General features: G+C 46.9%; 2 long non-coding RNA genes across 3 annotated transcripts; one reads left to right on the plus strand and one right to left on the minus strand.

Annotated features, from left to right (window-relative positions):
• Positions 1–3: 3 nt before the first annotated feature.
• LOC135178668 (uncharacterized) lies at positions 4–18,705 on the plus strand. 2 transcript variants are annotated; one of them, XR_010303677.1, is made up of 4 exons: positions 4–155; positions 734–889; positions 17,066–17,144; positions 18,285–18,705. It is a non-coding gene; the product is annotated as an uncharacterized LOC135178668 (long non-coding RNA). The 2 variants fall into 2 exon arrangements; XR_010303678.1 differs by lacking the exon at positions 4–155 and adding an exon at positions 346–415.
• On the minus strand, positions 888–17,715 carry LOC135178670 (uncharacterized). The gene is made up of 3 exons (XR_010303682.1): positions 17,501–17,715; positions 5,125–5,328; positions 888–1,170 (listed from the first exon to the last, which is right to left on the minus strand). It is a non-coding gene; the product is annotated as an uncharacterized LOC135178670 (long non-coding RNA).
• Positions 18,706–18,827: the final 122 nt, after the last annotated feature.

Genomic DNA, 18,827 nt, shown 5'->3' on the forward strand with positions numbered 1-18,827 from the left:
CCTCCCGCCGCCTTCGCCACCACCGGGGCGGGGACAACGCGCGGCGGGGCTCGCCTCCGTCTCCCTGTTCGCTCCTCCCGCCCGCCCTCCCGCCGCCAGCAGCCACACGGTTCGCTGCCCGCGGGCAGGGGGCGGCGCGGCGGGCAGCAGCGAAGGTAAAGAGAGGATTCTTTTTCGTCGGGGCGCTCAGCGGAGTGATCGCTCTGAGTAGCGGAGTGAGCCGCCTCGGCGCCGTCCATGCGCGCATGCGCGGCTATAAGTCCGGGCGGGATGCGGCTGCCTCTGCCTCCGTGCCGGGGCTGAGCGGGCGCTGCTGCGGGGCGGCCGGGGCGGCCGGTGCGGCGGAGCCCTGTGCCTCTGCCTGGCTGGTCGGTCACCGCCGTCCTCCGCACGCCTCGCCTTGGCCAGTGGAGCTGTGAGCGGCCGCGGCGCCTGCCTGCGCCTTCCCTTAGCCCCGGCGCCGGAGGAAGTTTAAGCTATCTCCCCCGCGGTGACTGTGGCCGTAGGCTGCTCAGGGCTGTAACGTTCCGTTTAAAACACGAAGGACTAAGCGAAGGCATTTACATACAGCCGCCTCCTTGTGCAGCAAAGGCTGCAGGCCCTGCCTGCTGCGATGCCCTTACCGCGTCTCCCGCTGTTTGCTGGGAGAGAGCTCCCCGTCCCCCCTGGCTTTGTCCTGTTTACTCTTTAATTACCTATGCAAGCAAGGATTAGTCTTTATTTACTTCCTTAGGCACTTCCCCAGAGCGAAAGCCTGCGGGTGGGCTTGCGGATGGCAGGCTCTTGAGTCCCACTGACATGGCAGAAGATGCCAGGGAAGCCCAAGATGTTCTCCCAGCTCCATTTGCTCCTTTTGTCTGCTTGACTTAAGACCTGGACAACGAAACTCGTGAGTTAACTTTTTCAGCACAAATATTTTTCTTCCCTTTTTATTTTTTTTAAAGGTAGCAGGTGTGTGTGTGATTAAAAAAGCCCAGAAAGGGGCTAAATACTTGGTATGGAAAGCCTGGCACTGCGAAGATGAGTGACAGGACCTTGCTATGCCACTAAGGGTTGAAACGAACAGATAACAGCCAAGAAGTTCAGAGCAAAGGCAACTCGTTTTCTTTAAACTCCTTCCAGTATCTCTCGTTATTAGCTGTTCAGATAGCGCACAAAGGAGGATTTCCCCTAGAGATAATAAGCACAGTGACATAAATCATGTGCAGAGACAGCATAGATCCTTTCCCCCCCCCCCCGTTTATTTCCTGACAAATTAACTCTGAATGGGTTTGATAAAAGTTCAGCTGCCATAAGCTTTCTTTTTAACCCTTTCTTTAGTTACTGACAAATTAACTCTGGGTTTGATAAAAGTTCAGCTCTCATAAGCTTTCTTTTTAACCCTTTCTTTAGTTACTGACAAATTAACTCTGGGTTTGATAAAAGTTCAGCTCTCATAAGCTTTCTTTTTAACCCTTTCTTTAGTTACTGACAAATTAACTCTGGGTTTGATAAAAGTTCAGCTCTCATAAGCTTTCTTTTTAACCCTTTCTTTAGTAACTGACAAATTAACTCTGGGTTTGATAAAAGTTCAGCTCTCATAAGCTTTCTTTTTAACCCTTTCTTTAGTAACTGACAAATTAACTCTGGGTTTGATAAAAGTTCAGCTCTCATAAGCTTTCTTTTTAACCCTTTCTTTAGTAACTGACAAATTAACTCTGGGTTTGATAAAAGTTCAGCTCTCATAAGCTTTCTTTTTAACCCTTTCTTTAGTAACTGACAAATTAACTCTGGGTTTGATAAAAGTTCAGCTCTCATAAGCTTTCTTTTTAACCCTTTCTTTAGTTACTGACAGATTGAATCGGTTTGATAAAAATTCAGCTGTCATAAGCTAGTTTTAACCCTTTCTTTAGTAACTGACAAATTAACTATGGGTTTGATAAAAGTTCAGCTCTCATAAGCTTTCTTTTTAACCCTTTCTTTAGTAACTGACAGATTGAATCGGTTTGATAAAAATTCAGCTGTCATAAGCTAGTTTTAACCCTTTCTTTAGTAACTTCTAAGACCAAAATGCTGGGTTTTTTTTCTGCAGTAACCAAACTTCTCTAGGCATAGGGTGATTTGCTTTCCAAATCTGAGCTTGCTGGGTGCTGCTCCCTTCCATTCTTATTACTTTTCTCTTGGATATGCTTTTCAGAACTAAGAAAATGCAGAGAAGGGCAAGCCCTGCTGGAATTTTGTCTGTGTTTTCCCAGTTGTATTCTAATTATTTTGGACCTCAGTGTTCAAGGCTCAGTGTTTAAGTCTGTCAGGGTGTAGGGGTTCAGACTCATAGAATGGGTTGGGTTGGAAAGGACCTTAAAAGGATCTAATTTCCCCCTCCCTGCAGGGACACCCTCTGCTAGACCAGGTTGCTCAAAGTCGTTTCCATCAGTTGGTTCACTGGTGGTTTGTGGCAGTGACCAAGTGAAAATAATCAAGCTGATTTTCCTGGATGGGAAGTTCTTGCTGGAGGTCTGACCAACATTGTCCCAAGATTGTTCCACTCCCACATCTACAGCAGTTCCTGCACATCCCAGCTGTTTGCCCAAGGGATTCTCATCAGGGCCCTTCCCAGAACGTTTGTGGAGTCAGAGCTGGGAGGCTGAGGTGGTGCAGCACATCCTCACTGCAGCATGCTGTGGAAATGATGGTTTAGCAAGAGGCTCTAGTGCTAACATCCCCCAACAGAGTGCCCTTTATTCATCTTGTGCTGAATATGCTCTCAGCTGGACACATCTGATTATGGTTCTTTGTCCTCAGCAGCAGTAGGGAGAGACAGCTGAGGGGGCACCCAACTGAGTAGAAAGTAGGGCAAAAGACTAGACAGCTACTGAGTCATAGAATCATGCAACTGTTTGGGTTGGAAGAGACTTTTCAGATCATCCAGCCCAACCATTAACCGGCACTTCCAGGTCACCACTACACTCTGTCACTCGGCACCACATCTACATGGCTTTTAAATCCCTCCAGGGATAGGAACTCAACTAGTGCCCTCGGCAGCCTGGGCCAGGCTTGGCAACCTTTTCAGGGAGGAAATTGTTCCTCATGTCCAACCTAAACCTTTGGTGCAAGTTGAGGCCTTTTCCTCTTGTCCTATTGCTTGCTCCTTGGGAGAAGAGACTTGACTCCTGGTTCCAACCTCCTTTCATGTAGCTGTAGAGAGCAATGAGGTCCCTGCTCAGACATCTTTTCTCCAGCGTCCCTCAGCTGCTCCTCACCAGACCTTTTTTCCAGCATCCCTCAGCTGCTCCTCACCAGACCTGTTCTCACCATCGGGACCCTGCCCTTCTCTGGACCTGTTCCAGCACCTCAATGTCCTTTTCATAGTGAAGGGCCCAAAACTGAACCCAGGATGCAATTGTGTGGCCTCCCCAGTGCTTAATACAGAGGTAGAATCTATCCTTCTTGGGAAGGAAATCCTGGAGACTGAGTCACCTGGAGCAGGAAGGACCTTGGAGCAGCCAGACTGTCTTAGCAGGTGGTCAGCTGAAGGTGAGGTCTCCCAGGACCATTTCAAGCCTGTGCAGGAGGTGGTCTAGGTCTGGGCATAACCACCCAGTCGTCAAAATAACAGCACAGTTGTACACACACGGAGAAGAAAGGCACAGCATGTGCCCAGAGCAGCTGAGGGCTAGGGCAGGTTGCCATGAGTAAGTGTCTGCCAAGCCAAGAGATTTGGAGAGACTGCTGAGAAGGAGATGGAGGCAACCAGCAAGAGCTCTCTGTGTTTGGGCCTGTAGCCCAAAAACAAAAGCAAAAGATGCAATATTAAACCTAGAAATACATGAAGCTGCTGAATGCAATGAAGTACACCTGGAGGAAGGCCGCTGCAACCAGCACAAGCAGGTGTTCTGCGTGCAGGGACTCAGGCTAGGCTCTAGGGAGGTGACAAACCAGCAAATACTAGATCAGAGAGAAAGCCACTTTAGTGGGAGCAGGAAAATCCCCCCCAGAAGGAATTTGTGGTACCTGCCCCTTGGGTTATACTATAGCTCATGTTTCTACCACTGGACAGAGGGAGAGAAGAGGCACCAAAGGATTCAAAGCCAGGTCCCAGCACGTGGAAAGGGGGAGGTTGTGTATCCTTGCAGCAGGCATTTTTATCTGTGCTGTTTAAGCACCCTGCAGAGCGAGAACCAGATGGTGTTGTGGTTTGGCTCTGGATTCTGCTGTGGAGAGACCCAGGCACTGTTTGCTGCCTGACTTTTGGCCAGTTAAACCCACAGATGCAAAGGTTAATTCTCCTTCTCATATCCACCCAACTTGGGTGCACACAAAGTCCAGCTCGGGCAAACACTTGCTGAGTTCAGATCTGTCTGCAGCCAGAATGAGGATAAATTGACCCTCTTCTCAGGTTGGTTGTGAGGCTAAATCAAAGTGTTTTGTAATACATTTGACTGTCCCAAGGGGCTAGAGATGTGCAAACTTTTCATGACAGCTGCTGCTTGCACTTGGCTGGTCAAGATGAGTGTGACAGAGTAGGTCTTGCTATTGCTCTGGTTGTGCTTTGACTCTGATCACTGTATCGCTTATCTCTCTTTATTGCTAACCCAAGATCTTGTATGTAGCAAGTGAGTTTTGGTCAGCCCAGAGAAGGCAATATTAATTATAGAGTCCTGGCATCAACCCACACCATCTTGGCCACCAAACCATGTCCCCAGGTGCCATGGCTACACCTTTCTTGAACACCTCCAGCAATGGGGACTCCATCACCTCCCTGGGCAGCTTGTGACAATCCCTGACCACTCTTGCAGCAAAGAAATTTTTCCTCATCTCCAACCTAAATCTCCCTTGGTACAATTTCAGGCCATTACCTCTCCTGATTAGGGAAAAGAGACCAACCTCCACCTCACTCCAACCTCCTTTCAGGGAGATGTAGAGAGCTTTCCCCTCAGCCTCCTCTTCTCCACACTAAACACCTCCAGCTCCCTCAGCTGCTCCTCACCAGCCCTGTTCTCCAGGCCCTTCACCAGCTTGGTTGCCCTTCTCTGAACACACTCCAGCACCTCAATGTCTTTCCTGTAGTGAGGGACCCAAATGATCTTGGTTTTATGAACAGAACACAGAAAAAACTTTTCAAACAAATGAAAAAGCCTTACTCACCTTTTCCAAACCCATCTCAGACATCAGATGTGGTGAACAGGCAGGCTGAGCTTGGTGGAGGAAACCCTCATAGAAGCATCTGAGTGCTCCTAAAGCAATCAGGAGGGATGTGTATGCTGATAGAACTGCAAAAATATCCCAGTGAGGTTTCCTCAGGGCTCAGAAAGGCTCCTTTTCTTAGAGGGAACTCCTATTTTTCAAAGCCTGGAATTAAAACAGATTCTCAGGAAATGGTTTTTGCAAAGCTGCAAAGAAATTGACACTCAGCTTTCTTTGTCTAGAGGCAAAATTGCAAAACAGTATTGTGGAATGCTGGGGAGAGCAACAGAAGGAAATGAGGAGAATCCTACCAAAAATGATAAATGATGGTGAAATTACCTGAGAAGGCTTTGCCCAGCTTCCTGGGATGAAGTGCTCATCAAATAAAAATCATCAGCTGGCAGGAACTCTCAGAGAGGAATGAAATGAGTTTGAGCACTGAGCTTTGACCTTTGTGAAAAGTGAATTTTCCAAAATCACTCCTGATCTTGGCAAATCTTAGCCTTTCTGTGCAAGGAAGCACTCAATGGGATGCTGAGTTTCCAAGTAAGCAGCATGGAAGTCAGTCCATACAAATGCCATGGCTGTTGCACCTGATAAGTAGATTAGTTATGCTGCTTCTTACAGCCAATAATAAATCACCCTTTGAAAAAATAATCCAATCTCTTCTGAAGTATCTGGCAAAGGAAAAGAAGAAACTAGATGCAGTGTCCTTCATTTCTGCCACCTTAAATTGTAGATTTCCACTTCAGCTGGACAGATGAACCCTGGCTTCAGTTTCACAAGCAGAACTCAGCTGTTCCGTGTGTGAAACTGAAGCTAAGTTGTTGTCCTGGCACAGAAGAGGAAGAAGCATCTGGCTAGTGAGAGGGACTAGCAGCAAGCAAGATCCCTTTCCAGAGTACTCTGTGTTGGCTTACTTTTTCCAAAACAGATGAGAGGATCAAAGAGCAACATGAATTCCTTGTCCAAATACTTGTTAGCCTTAGGGAAAAAGGCTTAATAGCACAATAAAATAGCCTGGACACCAAGAGTCTCAGCTACATGAATCCATACTTGATAGAGACAACAGAAACAGTGCAGCAAGCACAGTCACCAACTCATGGATTGTGCAATCTGCGCTCTTTTAAGTCAGTTGTCAGGTTTAGTGCTCTCCCTTATCAGAAGCCATCAGCTGTCATGCAGGGAGAGACTGTCTCAGGTAGATTGTAAGTGCAGAATTGAGTCTGTTGCCATCAGAAAACCCCACAAGCTGAATCACAGGAGCGCCAGATCAAGTGGAACATCTCCACAGCCTCTTAGAAAGTCATAGCTGTTAGCAGGCTGCTTTCCAACAGCCCCTCACAACTCCCTCCTCACAGCAGGAATATCAATTATCTACAAGGGAAACAAACTCTGCTGTGTGAGCCGAGGAAGATTCCCTCACGAGCTGTTCCCAACAAAGAGACACACTTCTGCTTTCATCAGAAGAGTGACCTACATGCCTCAGTTTAGTAAAGTACCTCTATCACACTCATTGATTAATGTGGAGAGGACTGCAGGCAGGAAATTCACTCGTCTGCCTGATTTGTTTTGCCTAAATAATGTGCTCTTCTCAACCAGGACATTTGTTTTCTGTAGTTTGCTTTACTGTTTGCAAAATGTTCTCATTGATTCCAAACCTACTCCATTTGGTGACAGGAAAAGCTTCAGACTGTGTCCCTTGCCTGTAAATCAATCATTCTTCTGAAAGGCCCAGTGACTAGTCAGAAACTCGTGTTGCAACAGGCCAGAGAACCAACAGCACACAAGAATGTGTCTCCTCCTCTGCAGCATTCCCAATTTTCCCCTTCTAGCATGGCAGTATGGATGATGCAGTGGAACAGCTACCTGACACTGTTTCATGCCCATTTCTGCTTAATTTTCTCTCCTCTAGAAGATCTACCTGCCTGAATCCAAATTACTGCAGAGGGTGGGGGGAAGAATCTTCCTTTAACTGTATCCAAATCTTTTTTGACCTGGACTTCTGCAAAGCCTCTGACACAGTCCCCCACAACAACCTGCTTGCCAGGTTGGAGAGATGTGGATTCACACAGTGTCACAGTATTATTAGGATTGGAAGAGACCTCACAGATCATCAAGTCCAACCCTTTACCACAGAGCTCAAGGCTAGACCATGGCACCAAGTGCCACGTCCAACCTTGCCTTGAACAGCTCCAGGGACGGCGACTCCACCACCTCCCCGGGCAGCCCATTCCAGTGTCCAATGACTCTCTCAGTGAAGAACTTTCTCCTCACCTCCAGCCTAAATTTCCCCTGGCACAGCCTGAGGCTGTGTCCTCTTGTTCTGGTGCTGGCCACCTGAGAGAAGAGAGCAACCTCCTCCTGGCCACAACCACCCCTCAGGTACTTGTAGACAGCAATAAGGTCTCCCCTGAGCCTCCTCTTCTCCAGGCTAACCAATCCCAGCTCCCTCAGCCTCTCCTCGTAGGGCTGTGCTCAAGGCCTCTCCCCAGCCTCGTTGCCCTTCTCTGGACACGCTCAAGCATCTCAATGTCCCTCCTAAACTGGGGGGCCCAGAACTGAACACAGCACTCAAGGTGTGGTCTAACCAGTGCAGAGTACAGGGGCAGAATGACCTCCCTGCTCCTGCTGACCACACCATTCCTGATGCAGGCCAGGATGCCACTGGCTCTCTTGGCCACCTGGGCAAGATTCAATGGGTGGACAGTTCAGTGGATAAGAAATTGTCTGGATGGTCACATTCAGAGGCTGTTTTATGAGTCAAAGTCCAGATGGAGATTGGTGACAAGCAGTGTCCCTCAGTGAGACCAGTACTAATATTTTTACCAATACAATAGACAGTGGATTGAGAGCACCATCAGCAAGTTCACAGTGGCACTGAGTGGTCCTCTTGATATGCTATAGAGAGACAGGAGGTCATCCACAAGGCCCTGGACAAGCTGGAAGGGTGGGCCCAGGTGAACCTCATGATGTAGCCAGGTGGGGGTTGGTCTCTTCTCCCAGGCAACCTCCAACAGAACAAGGGGACACAGTCTCAAGTTGTGCTGGGGGAAATATAGGCTGGATGTTAGGAGGAAGTTGTTGGCAGAGAGAGTGATTGGCATTGGAATGGGCTGCCCAGGGAGGTGGTGGAGGCACTGTCCCTGGAGGTGTTCAAGAAAAGCCTGGCTGAGGCACTTAGTGCCATGGTCTAGTTGACTGGACAGGGCTGGGTGCTAGGTTGGGCTGGATGATCTTGGGGATCTCTTCCAATCTGGTTGATTCTATGGTTCTATGTTCAACAAGACCAAGTGCAGGGGGGTGATCTTGGAGGTCTCTTCCAACCTGGTTGATTCTATGACCTTTGGAGGTCACTTCCAACCCAAACTAATCTGGTATTCTGTGACTCTAAAGGATAGAAATGTGCCAAATCTTCATAAAAGTCCTTTCAAGCAGTCCTCATCTGCCATGAAGCTTAATTCTTATCTAATTTGATTTGAATTGATGTGCTTTCTTGAATCACTTCCTAAACTGCAATAGAATTTCTTATGGCCTTTCTTAACAGTGCTTGAAGCAAAGCAGAGATATGGCAGCACAGGAGGGGCAGAAAATTGCCTCCTTTAACCATCCAAGATCAATAAGTAAACGGGCATTGTAAACACAGAGGTGTTAACTGCAATATATAGTCATAAAATCAAAGAATAATTGAGGCTGGAAGGGGCCTCTGGAGGTGTTCCAGGCCAAACTCCTGCTCAGATCAGGGCTAATTTCAAAGTTAAATGAGGTTGAATAGTTTTCCACATTGCATTGGAAGGAAGACGATGGGTGAGTGGATGGGGACAAAAATCAAGGTGAATCAAGGCAGTGAGAGCTGTGTGCCCTTCAGCACACCTACTCCTGCAAGATTTCAGCTAAAGACAAGCATGGTCTTCAGGAAGGGAGAAAAGGTAACAGCATCTTACAAATTCCCCCTCTCTGGCTCATTTAATATAGGTTTTCTTGCTTTATTTTCTGTCCAGAACATAAAAATTCCTTTCTTTTCTCCATGTGACTGCTCAAAGGTAGTTCACATTAATTACCTGACTGTGATTATACCTGACTGTAGACATCATCATCTATAATCTGATATTTCCTGTCCTGGAGAGCTTGTATCAGCACTGTAGGGATTTATCATCTTGCCTGATGTGTAGTGTTTCTTGTGCCACCTGTATGCAGTGCCTTTGAAATGGATGAGGCAGCACTAACAGAGTGAGTTGCACTTTAGGGTCACGTTTGGTGATGCCCTTTTGGATGGAAGCAAGGCTGCAGGTTTCATAAGTGACACACACTCCTGTTTGCTACATGGCACTTGGTACTCAGCTGGATACCTCAGTGTCCTGTCCTCCCTCTGGAATCCCTGCTGCTGAGGCTTGCCTTTTCCTTTCCTCTGAAGAAGACAACAGCTTGGCTATAGGCTGCAGTGACAGCAGGAGGAGAGCAGGCACAGATCAGGCAAGGTGTTGGATGATATTCTGTATGCTCTGTGAGTATTTAGGGAACTGTGTGATATGTGATCCTAAATATGAGGTCAAAGCAGTGTGAACCCTGGAGTTAGACCCAGGTAGACAGGCAAAGTTATCTACTGACTGTACATCTGAGAAAGCACATTTGACTTCTTTCTTCTGGCAAGTACCAAGAGTGCTTGGACATGGTGGCTTAAGATAGAGCTATTCTGGAATTGTTCCTGCAGCTGTTACTTGGAAAACATCTGTGGTGTACTGCTCATGGAAATGTGTACATCTCTCTTCCCACTAGCACAGAGCAATTAATCTTGTGAAGCGAAGTAGAAATGATGATTGGGAAATCTGAGAAGGACATTATGCACCAGTGGACATGGAATTACTAAAGGTAGTTATTGTTTGGAAAGAAAGGAGTGGGGGGGAATAAAGGAATATTCCATTTCTGGCATGGGAAAATAGAGTAAGATTGGCAGACTCTGTGAGACCTCCAGAACTCCAACTGCTAGTTATTTGAACGAGAAGAAGCAATCCATTGGAGTTGAGGGGTGAGTTTTTTACACTTAAGAGTTGGAAAACCCCTTGAGTCTGTGATATTTTATGCCAGTCATGCTGATACAGGGTTGGTATGCAGGTTGACATAGTTTGCAGTTAATGGTTATCCTCATGCAAATATCAAAGACACTGCCCTGAAGAAATTAGTCTGAGCAAAAGACTTTCAAGAAGGTAAATTGAAGACACCCTGGGATAGGACAAAGAGATGTATTTTGTTCACAGCATGTTAGATAATTAAGGGATTTTTCATCTCTTGAGGCTTTCAGATTAAGCCTAGGTGATTAGAAGGTGTGCTTACTGAAGTGTTGCTGCCTGTTGTATTTCAGAGTGGATAATCTGGGAGAAGCCAGAGTGTAAGGACTTGGGAATGTCTTTGGCAACGTGGCAAAGAGCAGTAGGATGAAAAGTGAGGGAGGATTTCTGACTGGTGGCCAGAAAATTGTCACTGGCTGCTACTGAGGCAGGGATTCTGCTCCCAGCTGATGAGGCAATGTGTGACTTGTTGTGTCATCTCCTAGCAGCCAGGTATCAGCTCCCTCTACAGTATCAGTTCCTTCTACAAGTCCCTGAAAGGAGGTTGCAGAGAGGTGGGGTTGGTCTCTTCTCCCTAGATTGGGTGATAGAAACAGAGGAACTGGACTGAAATTGTGCCAGGGGAGGGTTAGGTTGGAGATGAGGAACAATTTCTTTGCTGCAAGAGTGGTCAGGGATTGGAACAGGCTGCCCAGAGAGGTGGTGGAGTCCCCATCCCTGGAGGTGTTCAAGAAAGGTGTGGCCATGGCAACTGGGGCCATGGTTTGATGGCCACGGTGGTGTTGGGTTGATGGTTGGACTGGATTATCTTAGAGGTCTTTTCCAACCAAAATGGTTCTGTGTTTTTACAATTCTAGGATCAGCTCTTTCACTGCCTGATTAAAAACCAGAAATCAAGATGGAACTATCTCCCTTTTGTTTCATGGAGGCTTTGTGCAGCATCCATTAGCCTCTTAATGTTTAATCCAAATCATCCACAGTGGTTTTGCACCACATTGGATCTCAAAGTCCACAGAAAATATCCATTCCCAGCCCTCCAAACTGAATGCCTCCCAGTAAATCATTTTACTCAACAGCTGCCTGGTTCTGCTGTCAGAAAGGTGACTGCTCTTTTATTCTGGGTTTAACTTTTAATGACTAATTTAAATTCCATTTATGCAGAATCCCTCTGATTCTGAAAATGCCTTCTGAAAATTAGGCACAGCTACCTTCCTAAAAGAATCCTTTAAAAAGCCTTAAGTACAACACTGCCTGGAATTATCTTGTCAATTAAATAAAAGAAGCCACTTGAAATAAGTGACAGAAACACCCAGTGAATGAAACTCACCTTCCAGAGTAACAAATAGTTATTAAAAGAGACCTTTCAGCAAACTGCCAGTTGCATGGTCACGCTTAGACAAGCACAAGGTTATTGAAACAGAGAGCTTCCTTTCAGGCAATTTAACTTGCAGCAAAGGCAAATTATGGCCATAAAAGCACCCAAGCACACTGCTCATTCCCTTGGCTTCTCAAAGATTGCCCTGGCTGCACAACAATGTCAGTTAGATCAAAACTGGGCCTGCTTCATTACAAATACTGCCTGCAGCACCTCCCCACAGAAAATTCATATAGGCATCCCATAGTGTTGGTGAAAAGAAAAGGCAGGAAGGGGTGTTTGAGTAGACTTGAAGATGCAGTACAGGTTTCTGACAACAGCTGTGATGGAAATCAGTGACACTGAGCTGGCTCACAGAAGACCTGCAAGAGGATCAATACAAAGAAAACCTAAACCCACCCAGTGCAGAAGCAGTGAATTGAGACTCACAGACTGCACTGGGTTGGAAGGGACCCTCAAAGTGTAACTTGTCCAATGCCACTCCACTCAGCAGGGACACCTCCAGAAAGATCAGGCTGCTCAAGGCCACATGGAGTCTGATTTTTAATGTCTCCAGGGACAGAGCTCAACCACATCCCTGGGCAACCTGTTCAAGTATTTTACCACTCTCATTGTAAAGAACTTCTTCCTTATGTCCAACCTAACCCTACCCTGCTCTAGTTTAAAGAATATTTGTAATCACTGAGTAAGTTATGAAATGTGTCACAGATTTGGAATCTTTCCTAGCTCCTTCCTTTTTCTCAGAGCAGAGTGAGTGGAATTTGAACAAGGTGGGGCAGCAGCAATGCCTAAGCAGCAAAACTGCAAATATTCTTGACGTGGCGCTGGTGAAGTCATCCATGGGTGCTGTCCCCTCCTCACCCTCTTTACGTGAGGGTTAGCATGAGCTTGGGGGTTGTAGTCCCCCCTTCCTCTTCTCATGCCAGAGCCATTTTCAAGGCCTCCAAAACAAGATCTGATGATGTTCCAGAAGTAGGTTGCGTTGGACACTGTTTGCAGGCAGTTAGCTCTTTAACACCTCTCCAGATCCTCTCAGCTGTGTGTGGAGAAAGATCTTCCTGACAACACAGGCAGGGAACCAGGCTTTCTGAAGAACACTGCTCCCTCTCCAGCCAGTTCCTCACACTCTGTTGGCATTGGGGGTGGTGGATCTCTGTGGTTACCAGCACGCTGTACATGGGCTCCCCCAGAGCCATGAAGTAATAGGTAGGGGCCTATCCACAGTGTGATTTCTGGGATAGAATCCTTTTGGGTCTGTGACAGTTCTCAGTGAAGACTTGGAATTCCCTTCAAGATTTTATCAGTATGAGAAATCCAGTTCTTAGCTGTGCTTTATGCCAGCTACTCTATGAGGAATTAAGAACATCTAGAAAATACTTGTTTTCCAAAAGACTTTTTGATCTCTTCTAGTAACCTCCTCTGGGAGCTAGAAGTTAGGTTCCTCTTTTGTCAGAAATGCCTCCAGAGACAGTTTAATGTCAAAAGTATCTCTGAAGAGACAAGACTAAACGGGTGAGGAGGAGAATACTGCATTAAAACAGCACAAAGGGGATGAAAACAGAACAAATGTTAATCAAGGTAGTGAAAACAGAGGTCTGAAGTTGTCATCTCCAGTACTTCACATCAACATTTATTCTCCTCTAGGAGTCTGAGGCTGCTGCCATGGTGGTTAGCTGTAGGTTTGCCTTCTTTATGCTAGGGAATCTTGTGATTGAAGTTATTCAGACCCAATTTCTTTTCTGCCAGGACTCTGATGTGCTGGTATAGGGGTACTTACAGCAATATAAGGGTATAAATACAGTAGCTTTATATCAGTACATGGCAGCTTTATACCAGCTTAAATGAATGCCTCATTTTATGACTTTAGATATCTCTAATATGTCTCTGTCCTGTCCCCAAAACACTTGGCTGAAGATGCCCTGCAATCAGCCATGCGTGGCAGCTTCATCAAGAGCCCAGCAACCCAGAGGCGCTCCCAGGCTCCCTCTTTGAATGCCTCTGAAGAGCTTTCCTGGATGCCCACCAAAATAACATGTAAATTTTGCTTTGGCAAAACAAAGCCACGCTCAACAGCCTGTTATGAATTGCCTTCCATAGGCTAACTTGCATTTTTCTTCATGGTGAGCCTTCCTCTTGACATGGAACTGCCTCTCACCTAGCCATTAATGCTGGATGATCCTGTTTCTGTGCTGGTTGGCCACATGTTGCAGCAGCAAGACAGAAAAAAGCCCAATCTCTAACAGCTTATGAGCTGTTCTAAACTTCCTAAGTTTCCATTGATCTGTGTTTGGGTCTTGTCAGCTCAAAATACTTCCTGCTAAGTATAGCTCCCTTCTCCTGAGCAAACAAGCTGGGTTTCTTTTTTTGCCTGCAGCCTCCCTTCCCATTTCAACAGCTATTTTGAACTCGGGGTGTGGTCACCACGGTGACAGTGTCTATACTCTGTCACTGCTCCTCCTGGGCTGTGTTCTTGCTGCAGGTGAGCCTTTTCCTATTTACTTGAATCCTTGATCAGCATTGCCCCACTCTCAGTCCATCTTTTAGGAAGCAGGGAATAAATTGGCATAAATTCATTTATTTATGAGTCCTGAACTTGCCTGACTTCCACAAGGTGAAAAGTGTGAAATTACACTCCTCTGCACTGAAAACAGGAGCTGTGCCAACGGGGACAGTTAGGAGGAGGTGGAATGCCCCTCACCTTTTGGGGCTGCTGGCAAGGGAACAGGTTTTACATTCCAGCAGATTTATGAATCATTTCATCTCCTGGCCTTGTTCCCACACAAAGGGCCCGGTGAAGAAAAGCCCACATTGCTTTTAGTCCCCTCAGTTAAATAGAAAACACCCAACTGTCAAATCATCCTTTTTAATTATCACAGAGATTTGGGGTTTTTCTCATATGATGCCTCTTAAGGAGTTAGGCAAGAATAAGCAGCTCTCAAGGGGGGAGAGGATTCTAGGGCTAATCTCATTTGATGCAGGCTCTCTTGATGTTTGATACTTCGCTCATCCCCTCGCCTCAGGCTGAATTATGTTTGAGGCAAATGCTAATTCACACATCAGCTGTTCTCCCTTCCATCGTGGCAGAAAACTTAAGGATGTTGGCCAAACCTGACACATTTCCCCCTCCCCTCCTGTATTAGCTGCTAAGTCCCTAATCATCATACAGCAGCAGTGTGGTCTTAGGGGAAGAGAAATAGTCACAGCTCTGTAACTTCTACCTTCCACTTTTGAGCTCTGCCACTCTCCTGGTGCTGCTGTCCTCTTCCTCACCACTATAATGGTATAGCAGTGAGGCACTTGGATTAATTAGTGGCTGTAAGGCATGTGGAGCTCTTTGGTTAAGTGCTTGAAAGGAAACTATTGTTCTGAGTGACCCTAATTGTTTTTACCTGGGTGTCCAGTTGCCAGGTGGGCAGACTGCTTGTGTCGAGAGTGCTAATTACCACCTGTCCTTTCAGCACGAGGGTTTGTAAGCCTGTTTCAGTTTGGAAATCCACATGTCACAAGGCCAAATTACCACATCTGATATCACCTGCCAGGCAATACACAGCTATTACCCATCCATAACTATTCCTGCTGAATTGCTGTGTGGAAGTGCCAGGACAAGTTCTCCCAAGCCATACTGGAAGGCTACTTGAAATGATGCTGATTCCACTTGATGGCACTGAACAGTCTCACTGATGACAACAAATACTGCTATTTAGCTTAAAGTTTCTCTTGCAGAGGTTAAGGCTTCAGGATAAACCTTTCAGAGAATCATAGAATCAACCAGGTTGGAAGAGACCTCCAAGATCATCCAGTCCAACCTAGCACCCAGCCCCATCCAGTCAACCAGACCATGGCACTAAGTGTCCCAGACAGGCTTTTCTTGAACTCCTCCAGGGACAGTGACTCCACCACCTCCTTGGGCAGCCCATTCCAATGCCAATCACTCCCTCTGGCAAGAACTTCCTCCTAACACCCAGCCTAGACCTCCCCTGACACAGCTTCAGACTCTGTCCCCTTCTTCTGTTGCTGGTTGCCTGGCAGAAGAGACCACCCCCACCTGGCTACAACCTCCCTTCAGGTAGCTGTAGCCAGCAGTGAGCTCTGCCCTGAGCCTCCTCTTCTGCAGGCTGCACACCCCCAGCTCCCTCAGCCTGTCCTCACAGGGCTGTGCTCCAGGCCCCTCACCAATTTCTTTACTTGCCTTGGGATTCAAAAAGATTGCAGATGGGATTTCCTCCCGTTTTAATTCCTTTTATTGTTGGTTTCACACCAGTCCTCTGGGTCAGCATAACTCAAGAATTCCCCTCTCAAAGGCTCTCCTCACTGTCACTAAATAATGAGTGCTACAGCATCTGCAGCTAAGGAATGTCTCTATCTCTTCAGAGTCCCAAAGAATGGCAGGAAGGAATTGCTATTCCATGCAATAGAAGAGATAAATTGTGTTTTCTCACAGTAGTGGAAACACTTCTCATTGCTTCTCATACACACTTCCCCTCATCATGAATGAATGCCACATTGAAAGAAAACAAAACTTGCATAACTGAAAAATAAAACCCACCAAACCCAGATGTTCTTTTGCAGACCTTACCATGACTTCTCCTTGTCCTTCTGCCAAATCCAGACAGCACAGGGAGCAGACTCATTTTCCCAGTGTATAATCCCAAAGCTGATGAGATCATCACTTACAGCAGGCATCTTTGGAGTTTTGGGCTGTTTGGTTTTTTTCCTCAATCCTACTCAGCCTTTTGCAACAGATCAGTTAATTACAGATGGACAAAGATGGACAGGGATGGTTCTCTCCCAGTGTAGAAAATGAGCCCTTCTGCTCATAGAATTCTAGAATGGCTCAGGTTGGAAGGGACCGCAGAGATCCTCTGCTCCAACCTCCTCACTGAGGGCAGAGATGCTTCTCAACTAGACTTGACTGCTCAAGACCTCATCCAACCTGGCCTTAAACATCTCCAGAGAGGAGGCATCTACAACTTCCCCGGGCAACCTATTCCAGAGTCTCACCACTGAAGAACTTCTTCCTAAGATTCACTCTGACCCTGACCTCCCTCAGCTTCAAACCATTCCCTTTTATCCTATAGCTAAACACCCTTAGGAAAAGTCCCTCTCCAACCTTTCTTGAGCTATTGGAAGGCAGCTTTGAGGTCCATCTGGAGTCTTCTCTCCTCCAGGCTGAACAGCCTCAGCTCCCCCTCATAGCAGAGGTACTGCAGCCCTTGGATCATCTTCATGGCCCTCCTCTGGACTCACTCCAGCAGCTCTGTGTCACTAGTCAGGCAAGCTTTTATCACAGATTTTCCCCTCTCAAATGACATCATATATAAAAAAATCACTGTGCAGACTGTTGTGTTAGATTGAAATGAGTAAAAGGAAAGGCAGGTGTGTGTTGAAGGAGATGTGAGAAGTAACATTTTTAGAAGTGCCATGCTAAATGTTCACAACATGAACTTCTTTTGCTGTTTAGGTAAGCTGAAGTGCATGTTCCATGATGTGGGCTAGCAGAGCAGTGGGAGGAGGATCATCCCCACTTCATCTCTGTGGTGGTAAGATGCATTTCAGAATGTGGTGGGGGGGGAAAGTGGTGACTGCCAAGGGCATTTGGATAACAGAGGCTCATCTTGTCAACATCCCCTAGATGACATCACTCCCAGGAGCCAGTCTGAAGTCAGCTCCATTAACAGTCGTTGTTCATAGAATCATTAACGTTGGAAAAGACCTTCAAGATCATTGAGTCCAACCATAACCTAACTACTACAACCACTAAACTATGTCCTGAAGCACAGTATCTATGCACTTCTTAAACACCTCCCTGGGCAACTTGTTCCAATGCCTGACCACTCTTGCAGGAAAGAATTTTTTTCCTGATACTTGTAATACAGAGAAAGTGCAAAATTCTTACCTCAGAGCTTAAAACTGCCTTTGTCCCACCGAAAAAAAAGAATCCAGTCACTATGCCTTGTTCATCCATGCAGGGTGCTGTGACTTCAATTCAAGAGAGGTGTTGAGATACTGGAATGTGTCCAGAGAAGGGCAACGAAGCTGGTGAAAGGCCTGGAGCACAGCCCTGTGAGGAGAGGCTGAGGGAGCTGGGGGTGTGCAGCCTGCAGCAGAGGAGGCTCAGGAGTGACCTCATTGCTGTCTACAACTACCTGAAGGGAGGCTGTAGCCAGGTGGGGTTGGTCTCTTCTGCCAGGCAACAGAAGAAGGGGACAGAGTCTCAAGTTGTGCCAGGGGAGGTCTAGGCTGGGTGTTAGGAGGAAGTTGTTGTCAGAGAGAGTGATTGGCATTGGAGTGAGGTGGTGGAGTCGCTGTCTCTGGAGGTGTTCAGGCAAAGCCTGGCTGAGGCACTTAGAGCCATGGTCCAGTTGATTGGCCAGGGCTGGGTGTTAGGTTGGCCTGGCTGAGCTTGGAGGTCTCTTCCAACCTGCTTGATTCCGTGGTACCTACAAGAGCACTGGCTTGTGTCAGGAATGTCCTGGGGAAAAGTTGTGCATGTTTATGGGAGTCTAAGAGCTCTTGTCATCAAAATAAACTTGAAGCAATCCTTGGCCGTCATCACCGGCAGAGCAGACAGGAACTGTGCCTAGAAATAGAGATTGGCATAGCAACGTTGCTGACTGGTAGAGGAGGCAGCTCATTTTTCCAGGCTGCGACATTTAATAAAGGCTTTCTCTTTGCTGAAGCTGTGGAACCTCACCAGACCGAGCCAAACGCTAATCTGTTGGAGTCTCCACCACAGACTTTTGTCTCCAGTATGTACACATCACGAGTGGCTGCGGTTTGTCCGACGACGTTTGCTCCTTTGTCTTTGCCCACGAGAAAACAGCACATGGAACGTGTTGAAACAGCCCCACAAAGCCTCCAGACGGTGATTTACTTTGTCAGATCCTGTTATATCTTGTCACCGGGGCTCCGTTAAGCTGCAGGCTGGGAAGCCCTTCGGTTGCAGCCTCTGACATCGGCTATCGGCGTCAGGAGTCATCCTCTTCCTACCTGAAGCATCAAACCTTGGGTTCATGCTCCACGCTGACAGCGGTTGTACAGAGAAACGCTAAAAAAACTTTGTAATAGCAGACTTTAGATAAAGCCGACTACTGGTCTGCAGCTTTTCAGTGGTTTGGGTGTTTTTTTTAACCCGGATGGGCACTTTGAACCCTCCAACAGCCTGAGGGGAAGGGGCGCGCACAGGCACTAGGGAGAGCTGAGCTACCTGAAGCCAGTCCCCT

Source organism: Pogoniulus pusillus, chromosome 10, assembly GCF_015220805.1.
Source record: "Pogoniulus pusillus isolate bPogPus1 chromosome 10, bPogPus1.pri, whole genome shotgun sequence".
Taxonomy (NCBI): Eukaryota; Metazoa; Chordata; class Aves; order Piciformes; family Lybiidae; genus Pogoniulus; species Pogoniulus pusillus.